This window comes from Tachyglossus aculeatus, chromosome 14 (assembly GCF_015852505.1).
Source record: "Tachyglossus aculeatus isolate mTacAcu1 chromosome 14, mTacAcu1.pri, whole genome shotgun sequence".
Taxonomy (NCBI): Eukaryota; Metazoa; Chordata; class Mammalia; order Monotremata; family Tachyglossidae; genus Tachyglossus; species Tachyglossus aculeatus.
Window position 1 is genome coordinate 38,713,312 of NC_052079.1, and position 12,646 is coordinate 38,725,957.

Genomic DNA, 12,646 nt, shown 5'->3' on the forward strand with positions numbered 1-12,646 from the left:
TTATGCTATTTGTTAAGGGCTTAATATGTGTTAAGCACGGTTCTAAGAACTAGGGTGTTACCGATTAATCAGGTCAGACACAATCTCTGTCCCGCTTGGGGCTCACAGTCTAAATAGGAGGAAGAACAGGTATTGAATCCCCATTTTACAGATAAGGAAACCGAGGCACAGAGAAGTTAAATGACTTGCCCAAGGTCATTCATCAGGCATATAAACATACTTATATGCACTTTGGGTAGCTGGTAGGATGGCAAGACTCAGGAGAAATGATACAGAGAAGATTAGTATGACCCCTGCTCAAGGATGAAACCCAAATTCACAAAGCATTCCGTATTATTTGATTAGTTTCTAATTTCTAATCTCCCCAGAAGAAGCGTTGCCTAGTGGAAAGAGTTTAGGCCTGGGAGTCGGAGAACCCAGATTCTAATCCCAGTTCTGCCACTTCTCTGCTGTGTGACTATAGGCAAGTCACTTCACTTCTCTGTGCCTCAGTTCCCTTATCTGCAAAATGGGGATTCAATAGCTATTCCCCCTCCTACTCACACTGTGAGCCCCATGTGGGACCCAATTACCCCAGTACTTAGTACAGTGTTTGGCATATAGTGGAAAGTGCCTAACATATAATATAAGCCTGTAAACACTCTCAACTCAGGCATCACTTATATACTTAACTAACATTCTCTATTACATCCTCCTAGCTGGACTCTCTAGATTGTAAGCGCCATAAGGGTAGGCATCTTGTCTACTAATTCTGTTGTACTTTCCCAAGTATATGCAGTATGCACTCAATAAATCCTATTAATTAATTGATCGATTGATAGTTGAGGAGTGCTTCATGGAGGGGGTGGCATTTTAGGAGGTGGCATTTTAGGAAGTGGCTTTGAAGGGAGAGCAGGATGTGGTCTGTGGGTTTGAGTGTGCAAGGAATTTCAGGCAGTGGGGAGGGGAGGCAAGTGCATAGGAAACCAGAGATCAGTGGGTTAAATTAAACTTGCTCTAGTCATCAGCTTTGTTCCGATGGAGTAGAAAGATATGAAAACAAGGAGAAGGCAAAATAAAAGAAAATAGGCATATCATTAGGGTGACAGAAATTGTAAAAAACTAGAATGAAATCTAAATGATTTAGTTTTGTTTGTTCGACTGGGACCTAAGTATGCTTAAATACGAAGGAAAAATATCTAAAATAGCGAGAAGAGAAAAGGAAATGTTGGCAGAAGGAGTGAGAGCAGGCCTCTAAAGGCAATGAAGAATCGGGAAAACAGGTAAATTGCAAGATGAGGGCTGGAAAAGAGCCCATCTGAATAGATCAGAGTAAAGGGATGGAAGGCAGAGGAGAGACTAAAGGAGAAGGCATGATGGAGTGATACTAGAGGGGAGGGGAGAAGGGGAGGAAGCTCAAGTTTCTAAAAATCGTGGTAGGCAAGTGGGAAAGGATAGAAGGAGGGACCAGGAAAGAAGGAGTTTATAGATAATAACTGACAAGGAAATATGGGAAAAGTTGGAGGATACTAGTGGTGAGGAATTTGACAGGTTAGGAAGTCTTGGGTCAAGCTGAATTGTTTGTTTATTTCTTTCCTTAGTTTATTGGCAAAATATTATTATTAGTTTATAAATTAACCCTCATCCATGGAGGAACGCAGATACCAAAATCTGAGTATCCTTATCAATTAAAAGACAAAAAGAATGAGGAAAGAAATAAGGCATGCAAGAAGGATCAGCAACAGAAAGGTACTTTGGGGAACAAAACTTCGTAGCAATGAAAAAGGAAGCTAAATGAATAAACAAGAAGGAATCTCTGCTGAAGGAAGAAGTGGAGTATCTCCAACTTTCCTTTTACATTTTAAACATGCTTTTCAGAGTTGCTTAATGGAGGTGGTGGGTGTTGACAATGGCTGTTTGTAAAATGGTAATTTGCAGCCTCCAAACCATTTAGAAACAGTTCTCCACTCTTTTTCAGATAAAGGTCATTCTAAAATCATGCAGCATTGTCAGGTCAGAAGGGAATGAGCTGCAAAAGGAAGAAAGTGGAAGAGAAGGCAGAGATGCACCACAGTGCTGCTTTATTTGAAGAAAACCACATCCTGTATGCAAAGGACGAATATGCATGCAAAGTTAAACCATTCCTAATGTAGAAGACAGACCCCAATACTCTGCCCAGGGGAGGGTCTCAAGATGTATTTATCACATCTGCCATGCCTGGCTCCTTCAACATCAACCTCTCAGGCTACATCCTAACAAATCTCCCTCAGTTCAGTGGGCTAGATTCTCTTCCATCAGTGTTGAAGTGAAAAATGAAGTCCTACAAAACTTCCTTCTTGCATTCTAGGGCCATGAGAGGCTGGCTGTATGTGAGGTTGACTGCCTAAGTAACCAGTTGTCTTTGAGTCCTGAAACTAGTAGTGTGTCTGAGCCTTGAGCAAATCACACCTATGGGTCCTTAGTTCTCAGCCTAACTAGATAATAATAATAATAATAATGACACTTGTTAAGCGCTTACTATGTGCAATCTTAATCCAAGGTCCTTTTTTTAATTGGTATTTGTTAAGCACTAACTGTGTGCAAGGCACTGTACCACATGCTAGGGTAGATTCAAGCTAATCAGCTCTGACACAGTCCATGTTCCATGTGGGGCTCACAGTCTTGATCCTCATTTTGCAGATGAGGGAACTGAAGCACAGAGAAGTTAATTGACTTGGCCAGGGTCACACAGCAGAGAAGTGGAAGAGCTGAGATTCAAACCCAGGTCCTTGGACTGTCAGGTCCATGCTCTTTCCACTGGGCCATGCTGCTTCCTGCTGCTTCCCAGCTCTTTCTTGCTCTTTGAAAAAAGCCTCGGTGAACAAACCGAGTCAAAAATAGCAGAGGAGGAAACTACCAATGAGATCACTGTTTCAAAATGTGGAAAGTTTCTGAGTTTCATTATTTTGCCTGTCTGCATAATTAAGTTCTCACTAGAAAAATGATCTGGGTGAGAAAGGTGGGCAAATTTGGCTTTAATCTTTCAGGGACAGTTGTTCCCCTTTCCAAACTCGGTGGTTGATAAAGATAACACAGAGTAGGAATAATAATAGTATTTGTTAAGCACCTATTATGTGTCAGGGACTGTACTAAGCATGGGGGGGGATACAAACAAATGGAGTTGGACACAGTCCCTGTCCCATGAGGGGCTCACAGTCTCAATCCCCATTTTACAGATGAGGTTACCTAGGCACTGATGACGTGAAGTGTAGTCACACAACAGACAAGTGGCAGAGCTGGGATAGTAATTCTTTTATATTCATCTTACTATTAAACATGGTGATAAAATGTATTGCATTAAAATAAAACATAGGTAACAAAGCTGAACCGGCACAAATATCAAAAACGGCATTTTGGAATTTCCAAGCGTTTGTTTTCTCGTTGAGGAATGTTTCCCTCACACTGAACTATCCTGATGGAAAGTTGTTCTCATGGATGAAAGGAAAGCACTTATAGAAGGGACAATTTCCACCCCAATTTTAGTTTCATGTATAAAAAAGAGCCGAGTACACATGTTCAGATCCATTTTAAAAAACACCCTAGAACCATGGCTTATCTTCTTTTGCTTTGGCAGCCATCCTCATTGACCATAGACCACATTCCATCTCATGTACTACTGAAGCAGTGTGGCCTAGGGGGAAAAAGTTGGGCTTGGGAGTCAGAGGACCTAGGTTTTAATCCCTACTCTGGTCCTTGTCCACTATGTGCCATTGAGCAAACCTCTCTGGGCTTCAGTTTACTCATCTGTAAAATGGTGATTCAATACCTGTTCTCTCTTCTACTTGAGCCCCATGTAGTACAAAGACGGCATCCAACCTGATTATCTCTATCTACCCTAGTGCTTAGTACAGTGGTTGGCACATAAGTGCTTAACAAATGCCATGATTATGATTATTGTTATTATTATTATGTTTCTGGGGAATAGTTTTGAGACTGTATAATAAATGTCATCGGTATGCCACTCAGTTTTCTCTGGAAATTTCACTTTCCTCTATCCTTTACACCACCTTTTTCAGCTACTTACTGCCAAAACCATCTTGTTTCTTCCCTGGGTGTCATTTACTGAGTTCTCTAATACTTGCTTGCCAGTGTGTCTTTTGGCTGGTTAACTGCAATCAAAGGTGATTCCTCATGGATAAAGAAACAGCGCTTTGTGCAGGGTTAAGATTATTAAAGTATTCTCAGTAAAAACATGGGAAATACCCACTTTGAGCCCAGGACCCAGGCCTGGGGTTCTAATCCCAGCTAACTCTGCCACTTGTCTTCTGGGCGACCTTGGTCACTTAACCTCTTCAGGCTGCAGTTTCCTCATCTGTAAAATGGGGATTCAGTACCTGTTCTTCCTTCTACTTAAGACTATGAGTCCACATGGGACAGAAACTGTGTCCAATCTGATTAATTTGTACCTCCCCCAATGTCCAACGCAATGCTTGGCACATAGTGAGCACTTAACAACTACCACAATTATTAACTCGGGTTGATTGCAGCAGGCTTATTCCAAGCAAAAGAAAAAGAAAGAGTTTGGCGTGGGGGAAGATGGAGAGACAGGGGAAGGGAGAGGTAAAAGATTGGTAGGCTGAAGAATGAGAAAAGAAGGAAAAAATGGGGGTAAAGAGAGAGAAAAGGATTTTTCTGCTCCGAGTATGGGATGCCACCAACAAGTAGCACAGGCTTGGGAGTCAAAGGACCTGGGTTCTAATCCCAGCTCTGCCATTTGTCTGCTGTGACAATGCACTTAACGTCTCTGTGCCTCGGTTGCACATGGGGATTAAAACTGTGAGCCCCAAGTGGGACAGGGATTGTGTCTAACCTGAAAGCCTTGCATCTTCCCCAAAACTTAGTACAGTGCCTAGCACACAGTTAACACTTAACAAATATTTCCAAAAAAATCTCCTGAATGGTTGCCCCTCTTTCCTTTCTTCCATTTCTACTATCCTCAGACTTCTGAGTCCACTTTCAATTCATAGGTATGTTTCACCTCTGGGAATTTATCACCTGGAAGTTCAAAACGATCCAAATACAAGACATTTCTCTCCCTGCAAGAATTTGGCCTGTTCCCCACCTGGTCACAAGCTGCTTTACCCAGTAGCCTTTCTTGAGTTCTCTGCTCAGTCACGCATCTTTTACTCTAAATAATATTCATTTAAAAAACCTTTCAAGGTTGGCAAAGAGTTTCTGCACTTGGCACATTTGTAATAAATGGGGCTCTCAGTGGCTTGCATTTATAACTCTAAAGGGTAGGATTTACTGGGAATAAGGCGCTAATGTAAATTCCTTGGGAATATGATTATGAAATACAAACTTCAGCAGCAAAAGTCAAAGATCCCAGGAAAATTGAGTCTCCAAACTTTCAACACACTCTATGGTGGGGAGTAAAGAATAAAGACTTTTATCTGGAAGGATATGTGTGTCTCTCTTCTCCCCCCTCCCCCCCCAAAACAATACACACATTCATGCACACACACATTATGTGCACATCTATTAATCTTAATGAACGTATATTGATGTCCTTTTTATAATGGTGACTCTGCTGACTATTACTGAGTATGCAAGTAGAACTGAATTCCTAGAGAGTTGTGGAACCATTGCAGGGTTGTTTTATTTTTGCAGCTCTCTGTTTCTTCCCAGGCCTCATTCACAGGGCCCACTAATAGGATCTGTCACTTTTCTGCAATCAAAGGCTATTCCACATTGAAAGAGAAACAGCACAATTGTGTGGGGACAGATTGGAAAAGCTAAAGCTGAAAAGAAGATGCAGCCATCAAAAGACTTCAAACTAAGCAAGGAAATTTCTTCAGTTTTATTAGGTAAAAGACAAGGGCCATAGAAAACAGTGCCCTTCTTAGTAAGGTAAGAAGGGAAAGCTAATAAAAAGCAGAAGCTTTAGTGGGTTTTGCACTGTCTTCAAGCAAAAGACTAAACCTGAACAGTTGATGGGAGCTAGGTAGAAAAGCCAAGCTAGAAGAAGGAAATAAATAAAGCATATCTAAAATGAAAATGGATGGATTAAAATCAGCAGGGTCTGATTGGATGTTATTACGGCCTGTGACCATTATTTCAGAGAATTCATAGAGGCCAGAAGAAGTCCTGGAGGACTGGATAGGGATGAAAATCGCATCCATTTCTTAAAATGGAAAGAAGAATGATCCTGGAGTTAAAGAGTAATTAGCTTCATCCTGATGTCTGGTTAGTTATAAGAACAAATAATGAATCAATCAATTAATTAATTGAGGAGCAGCATGGCCTAATGCATAGAGCATGGTCCTTGGATTCAGGAAGATCTGGGTTCTAATCCCAACTCTGCCACTTATCTGCTGTGTGACCTTGGGCAAGTCACTTAATTTCTGTGTGCCTCAGTTTCCCCATCTGTAAAATGGAGATTAAGACTGTGAGCCCTATGTGGGCCAGAGACTGTGTCCAACCCGATTATCTGGGTATCTACTCCTGTGCTTAGAACAGTGCCTGAAATATAGTAAGCACTTAAATACAATAATAAGAATAATAAGTATTGTTATTATTATTAATAATTTACTGCCACCTAGAAGAACATAAAGATATTAGGAAACCACTCAAATGGCTCTGGGGAAAACTAATAGAGCCGGAGAAATTTAATTACCATCTATGGTACAGTGACTGGCTGGCTACACAGTCCAAGGGGAAGTAATAAATATATGCGGTTCATCTAGGTTTAAGTATAACTTTGGATTTCATTCTTCAGGATATTCTTACCCACAAGCTAGAAAAGTATAGCTGTTTCCACATTTATGTTCAATGGGTGCACAACATTCAGTTGTTTGGAAGATGGGCTAGTGCGGCAGAGCTGATACTCTAAAGGATGTCTCAGTTACTTTATCGGTAAAATGGGGATTGAGACTGTGAGCGCCACATGGGACAGGGACTGTGTCCAACCCGATTGACTTGTATCTACCCCAGTGCTCAGAACATTGCTTGACAAATAATAAGAGCTTAACAATACAATCATTATAATTATTATTACATTGCAGGACGGTGGGATAAGGCAAGGTATTTAAAATCATGGGGACAGTACCAACCAGAGCTGCCCTTCCTCACCCTGTCACCCAGAAGGTCAGTCAGTCAGTCAGTCAGTCATGTTTATTGAGCACTTACTGTGTGCAGAGCACTGTACTAAGCGCTTGGGAGAGTACACTATAACAGTATAACAGATGCATTCCCTGCCCACATGGAGAGCTGAAATTGGGAAGCCCAAAGCAAGGGGAGCGGAGGAAACATTATAAAATGGTTAAACAACAAGTCTCCAACAATGTGCATCCCATATGAAAACTGAAAGTCATTTGCTGAGGATAGACCAGCTTAAAGCAGGGGATGGCTTTCTTTGAGCAAAATTTTCATTTGGAAAAAGAGGCTAGGAATCAAAAGAGAAAACAGCATCAGGCACTACAAACATTAAGTACAGTGGCACAAGGAACATACTTTTTTGTGCCCAGTGGGGTCCCACGTTGGACTCAACTCACACAAACAATACCTGAACTTGCATAAATATTTATATGTATATATTTATTGTGGACCTTTAGGACTTTCACAGAAATCTACAGAATTGAATGCATGTCTGGGGTGGGGTTGGGATGGGGGGCGGCACAGATATCTGACCCCCTCCCTTGCTCCAGACCTATCACATTCATTCCCTGACAGGTCCCTTGAATACGGGCACCATTTCCACAGGATGTGAGGCAGAGGGAGGCTGGACTTTTGAAGTTAAAATGCTGGAAATAAAGACATACTATAGTGTAACTGCCCCAGACAAGGAAAAACCAACTGAAAACTCTATTACTGGGTCGAAAACCAGACAAATAACCACCACCCCACCTCAGTTGTACCCAAGGGGAAGAATTCTGCTAGGAACCATCCAGAGCTGAGTGAATTATTTCCATAACTCTTTTTGAGTTTCACAAAGTTTCCTCAGAGGATGTAGTGCATGCAAAATGAATTAGCCAATTACTCTAAATTACTTATTCAATCAACATAAAGCCAGATGTAGGACCAAATTTACTTTGTTCCAAATAATCTGCTTTTCCTCTCTGACAGCCCCTTTCAATGGCTGAATGTACATGGGACATGTCTTTTTTTTTAACTCTCTTTTCTTGTAAATCTCCATCTTTGACCAACACCACAAAATGAGTCAAATGAATAATGTCTCAGGGGATTATCCCATTCAATCAAAGAGAAGATTGCAATCAATGAGGCATATATAAATATGCCTCTGTATCTATTTCTCTATTGCATTCTATCAGAAAGCCTGTTTCAGAAACCTTGATGTCTGCACATCACCTGACAGATCAGCTTCTACTCTGTTCCTCAACCCTTCTACCTCTCTGGGGAGCAGCATGGTTCCCATAAAGTCCCATAAAATTCATTTAGACTGAACCCCATTTGGGACAAGGACTGTCTGTCCCTATTATCTTGTCTAATAATTAATAATGATGGTACTTGTTAAGTGCTTACTATGTACCAAGCACTATTCTAAGCACTGGGGCAGATACGGGTTAATCCAGTTGGACACATTTATCCCAGAGGAATATAGTGGCAGGCACGTAGTAAGCACTAAACAAATATTATTATTTCACCCCAACCCCACAGCACTTATTTACATATATTTAAATTATATCTTATAAATTACTTATTTACTTATACTAATGACTGCCTCCCCCTCTAGACTGTTAGCTCATTATGGGCAGGGAATGTGCCTGCTAATTCTGTTTTTCTGTATTCTCCCAAGCGCTTAGTACAGTGCTCTGCATATAATAATTGTGGTATTTGTTAAGTGCTTACTAAGTTTCAGACACTGTATTAAGCGCTGGAGTAGATACAAGATAATCGAGTTGGGCACAATCCCTGTCCCTCATGGGGCTCACAGTTTCGATCCCCCTTTCAAAGAGGAGGTAACTGAGACCAAGAGAAGTTAAGTGACTTGCTCAAGGTCACACAGCTTACAAGTGGCAGAGTTGGCACTTGAACTCATGACCTTCTGACTCCAGGGTCTGTGCTCTATCCACTAAGTCACGCTGCTTCTCTACTATGCCAAGTTGCTTCTCTGAGCAACCAGGAGTCCCACAAACTTCAAGCAGAAGCTACCCATCCAGGTAAACTTCCAGCCAATTAGCAAGACGTGCACACCTCATTCTGACTGCATATGCAACACAAGATGGAAAGCCATTCTCCCACAGAAGTCCTCCAAAATCCTCTGTAACAGTGAGAGCAAGGTGGGGAATATTTCCCTGGTAAGAAACAGCAGGCCACTTGCTTGCTGCGGGTCCTTAGGCAAGTCACTTCACTTCTCCCTGACTCAGATTCTCCATCTGTAAAATGGGGATAAAATTACCGTTCTCACTTCTTATATTGTGAGCCTCAGGAAGAACAGGGACACTGTCCAATCTGCCGGTATTGCACCTAAGCCAGAATTTAGTTCAGTGTCTGGCACATAGTGCCTGGTTTAGACTCTGCTTGTGGGCTAAAATTTAGCTAATGAACGACTGTACGTATACTAAAAAAAGGGAGGAAAGAAGCTCTGTCTTATTTCTACAGTCGCAGCATACAGGGAGATGATTGCTCTTGCTCCTTAGATTGAAACCCAGATAACACCATCCTCCTAAGGTAGGATAAATTTGTCGGTCAAGCTTTCCTGTTGCTCCCTTTGGAATAACATTTATCTCCGGATCAAAAGCTTCATTCATTTCCACACCCTGGAGTGGTTTTATTCTTTGCAAGCACCTGAAGTATATTAATATTTAACCTTGTCTACACCATACTGGCAACGACAAGCAATAAATCAAGTGGACCTCCCCCTGGTGTTCCTTCAAGAACAAGAGATTCATGACTCAGTTAATGGACAATAAAAAAAAAACGTATGATGGAGAAATTGCCTTCTGGTTATCCCAACTTTGTGGCTGGGCTTTGCATGCTGAAATACACTCATGTGCAAATGAGCAAATTGTCCCTAATTTATTAATTTTGAATCAGCTACCTTTTAAAAATGTAAGCCTGGAGTTTTGTACGAACTTTCCCTTGTGCTATTTTTGGATAAATCCCCCTGCAGCTTCCTTGTCATAATATCCCTTCAGTAACAAGGACAGAGATTGCATCCTTCACTTATTCCTTTGTAACTAGAAGAGCACATAATAGAGCCTCAATAAATAGTATTGATCCTGACTCTGACACTGCAGGTGTAGGAGCACAAATGTTTCGTGTGAATGCTTCTACTGTCCAAGCAATGTTAGGCTTGCATACAGATAAAAGGGAAACAGCCCAGAATTTTCTAGAACAGAGGGACACCTCACTCCTCAGGAACGCACCCAGGGTGAAAGCCCTTTTGCGTGGAATGCCAAGCTCTCACCTAGGAATATTAGCTGGAGCCCAGCCAATGGCAGGGAAAAGTTTGGGACAAGGAGCTAGCCACTTAACTTCTCTGTGACTCAGTTATCTCATCAGTAAAATGGGGATTAAGACTGTGAGCCCGCTGTGGGACATGGACTATGTCCAACCTGATGGGCTTGTATCTACCCCAGCACTTAGTATGGTGCCCGGCACATAGTAAACCCCTAACAAATACTTTAAAAAAAAGGAGGTGGAGGCTAGGAAGGTGGGAGGAAACTCCAGAGCCATCAGGAGGGGATAGTTCATGTTAGGCATCCCCAAGGAATGGATGTGGGAAGCTGGTTTTAACCAGCAAGGCTGGGTGACAGGATTACCAGAGAAGGACTCGTGGAAGGTGTGCCAATCAATCTTCTGCAAGCCCCCAGAAGACCTGCTAAGGGAAGTATAGAAGTGGGTTCAGGGAGTTTTATTCATTCAATTCATTCAATCGCATTTATTGAATGCTTACTGTGTGCAGAGCACTGTACTAAGTGCTTGGAAAGTACAATTTAGCAATTAAATAGCTGATAAGATAAAATAGGAGATAGATAAATCCACCTTTCAATCACTCTCTGGGACCTGGATCTGAGCTATTCGGGGTGGGTAACTCAAACAGGGACATCTATCTCTAGAGATGTTCCAGTTGCATTCCATTTACAACTACCTCTCACTTAAGCCAAAAAAATGTATAATTGCAATATAAAAAACATTTGTTTGGGTTCTAATTTGACTCTGGACTTTTTTTTCCCTTTTATACCCTTGGGGAAACATTCTCAAAAGATGTGGGATGGGTTCAGCCCCCTAGGACAGCTAATTATGCAAAGTGCCCCAGTTCATTCCATTAAATTGGTTCAGTTTTAAATGGAGCACTGACACTTACCTTAGTTTTGGTTGGTTCTTACCTTTCTTCCCAATAGTTGAAACCCTACAGTTTCCCTGAGGCTAGATTTTAAATATATCTCTAGGAGAATTTGGTCCAATCTTGGCTGTGAAATTAATTCATGGAAGTTTAGCATGTGCAACTAGGCAATTATCTAATAGTTCTGGGGCTGATGTTTAGATCAATACAATTTTTTTTCTATTTTTTTCAGTGATTGGAACAACTTCTGAAGCTGTTCAACTCCAAACTAATAATAATTGTGGTATTTATTAAGCACTTACTATGTGCCAAGCCCTGGGGTAGATGCAAGATAATCAAATTGGACACAGTACCAGTCCCACATGAGGCTCAAGGCCTAAAGGGGGGGGGAGAACAGCAATCTGCACACAATGAGCACTCAAAAACCACTGATTGATCATTCTTCCATTTGCAGATGAGGAAACTGAAGTATAGAGAAATTGAGTATCTTGCTCAGAGCAGACAAGAGACAGCGTCAGGATTAAAACCTGAGTTTCCTGGTTCCCAGTCCTGTGCTCTTTCCTCTAGGCCTACTGCTTCGCTTAAAATGTACATAAAAGTACATTTCTCTTAAAATAGTACAGGACACCATTTTAGTTGATTTTACCATTTTTACATGGTACTTGATTGCAAGTACACCTGTTTGTGAAAACACAGATCTTTAACTGTAGTATAAATCACTGAATTATTGCCAAAAAAGACTTCAGTTGAAGACACTGAACTGATACCATACAATTTAGTCTTAAGTCTCTATTGCTGTTTCTTCAGGCATATTTAAAACAGCATTGTGATTTGGGTATAAAAGGTTATATTCTGTTTTTTTGGAATGTCAATATCAACAATTAAGACTTGAATGTTCTAAATTTCAGTCTGAAATTAGTGGTTTAAAGACAACAATGAAGGGTTTTCATGCCTGTCAGTTTTGATTAACGTAACATTACACTCCTACACTCAATACATTACACCACCACTTTGTTTCCCAACTGTCAAACTTATACAGACCTAGCTTCTGTGCTGCAAAATACTCTGACATCCTATCTTTGATCTTATCACTTACTTCGCTTGAGATTATTTGTTATTTTTATCCATGACATTTTACTTTGTTCATAGGACAAGTAGTTTACACCAGTTTTCTCACCTCCTCTCTACCAAAAAGGTTTTAGCCATTGGCTAGCAACAGCTGGGAAAAGGAGAAGCCAAGTCATGGTGACAAAGTAAAAATAACTTTATAGGTCTCATTTCTAGGTAACTAGACTGAGGAAGAGTTGTGCATTATGAGCAGTTTTAAAACATTTTCAATTGTAAGGGGGAAGGTGTAGTCTTCTAATTATCATTATGAAA

General features: G+C 41.0%; 1 pseudogene; it reads left to right on the top strand.

Annotated features, from left to right (window-relative positions):
- The first annotated feature begins 261 nt into the window (after window positions 1–261).
- LOC119937383 lies at window positions 262–338 on the top strand (annotated as a pseudogene).
- Window positions 339–12,646: the final 12,308 nt, after the last annotated feature.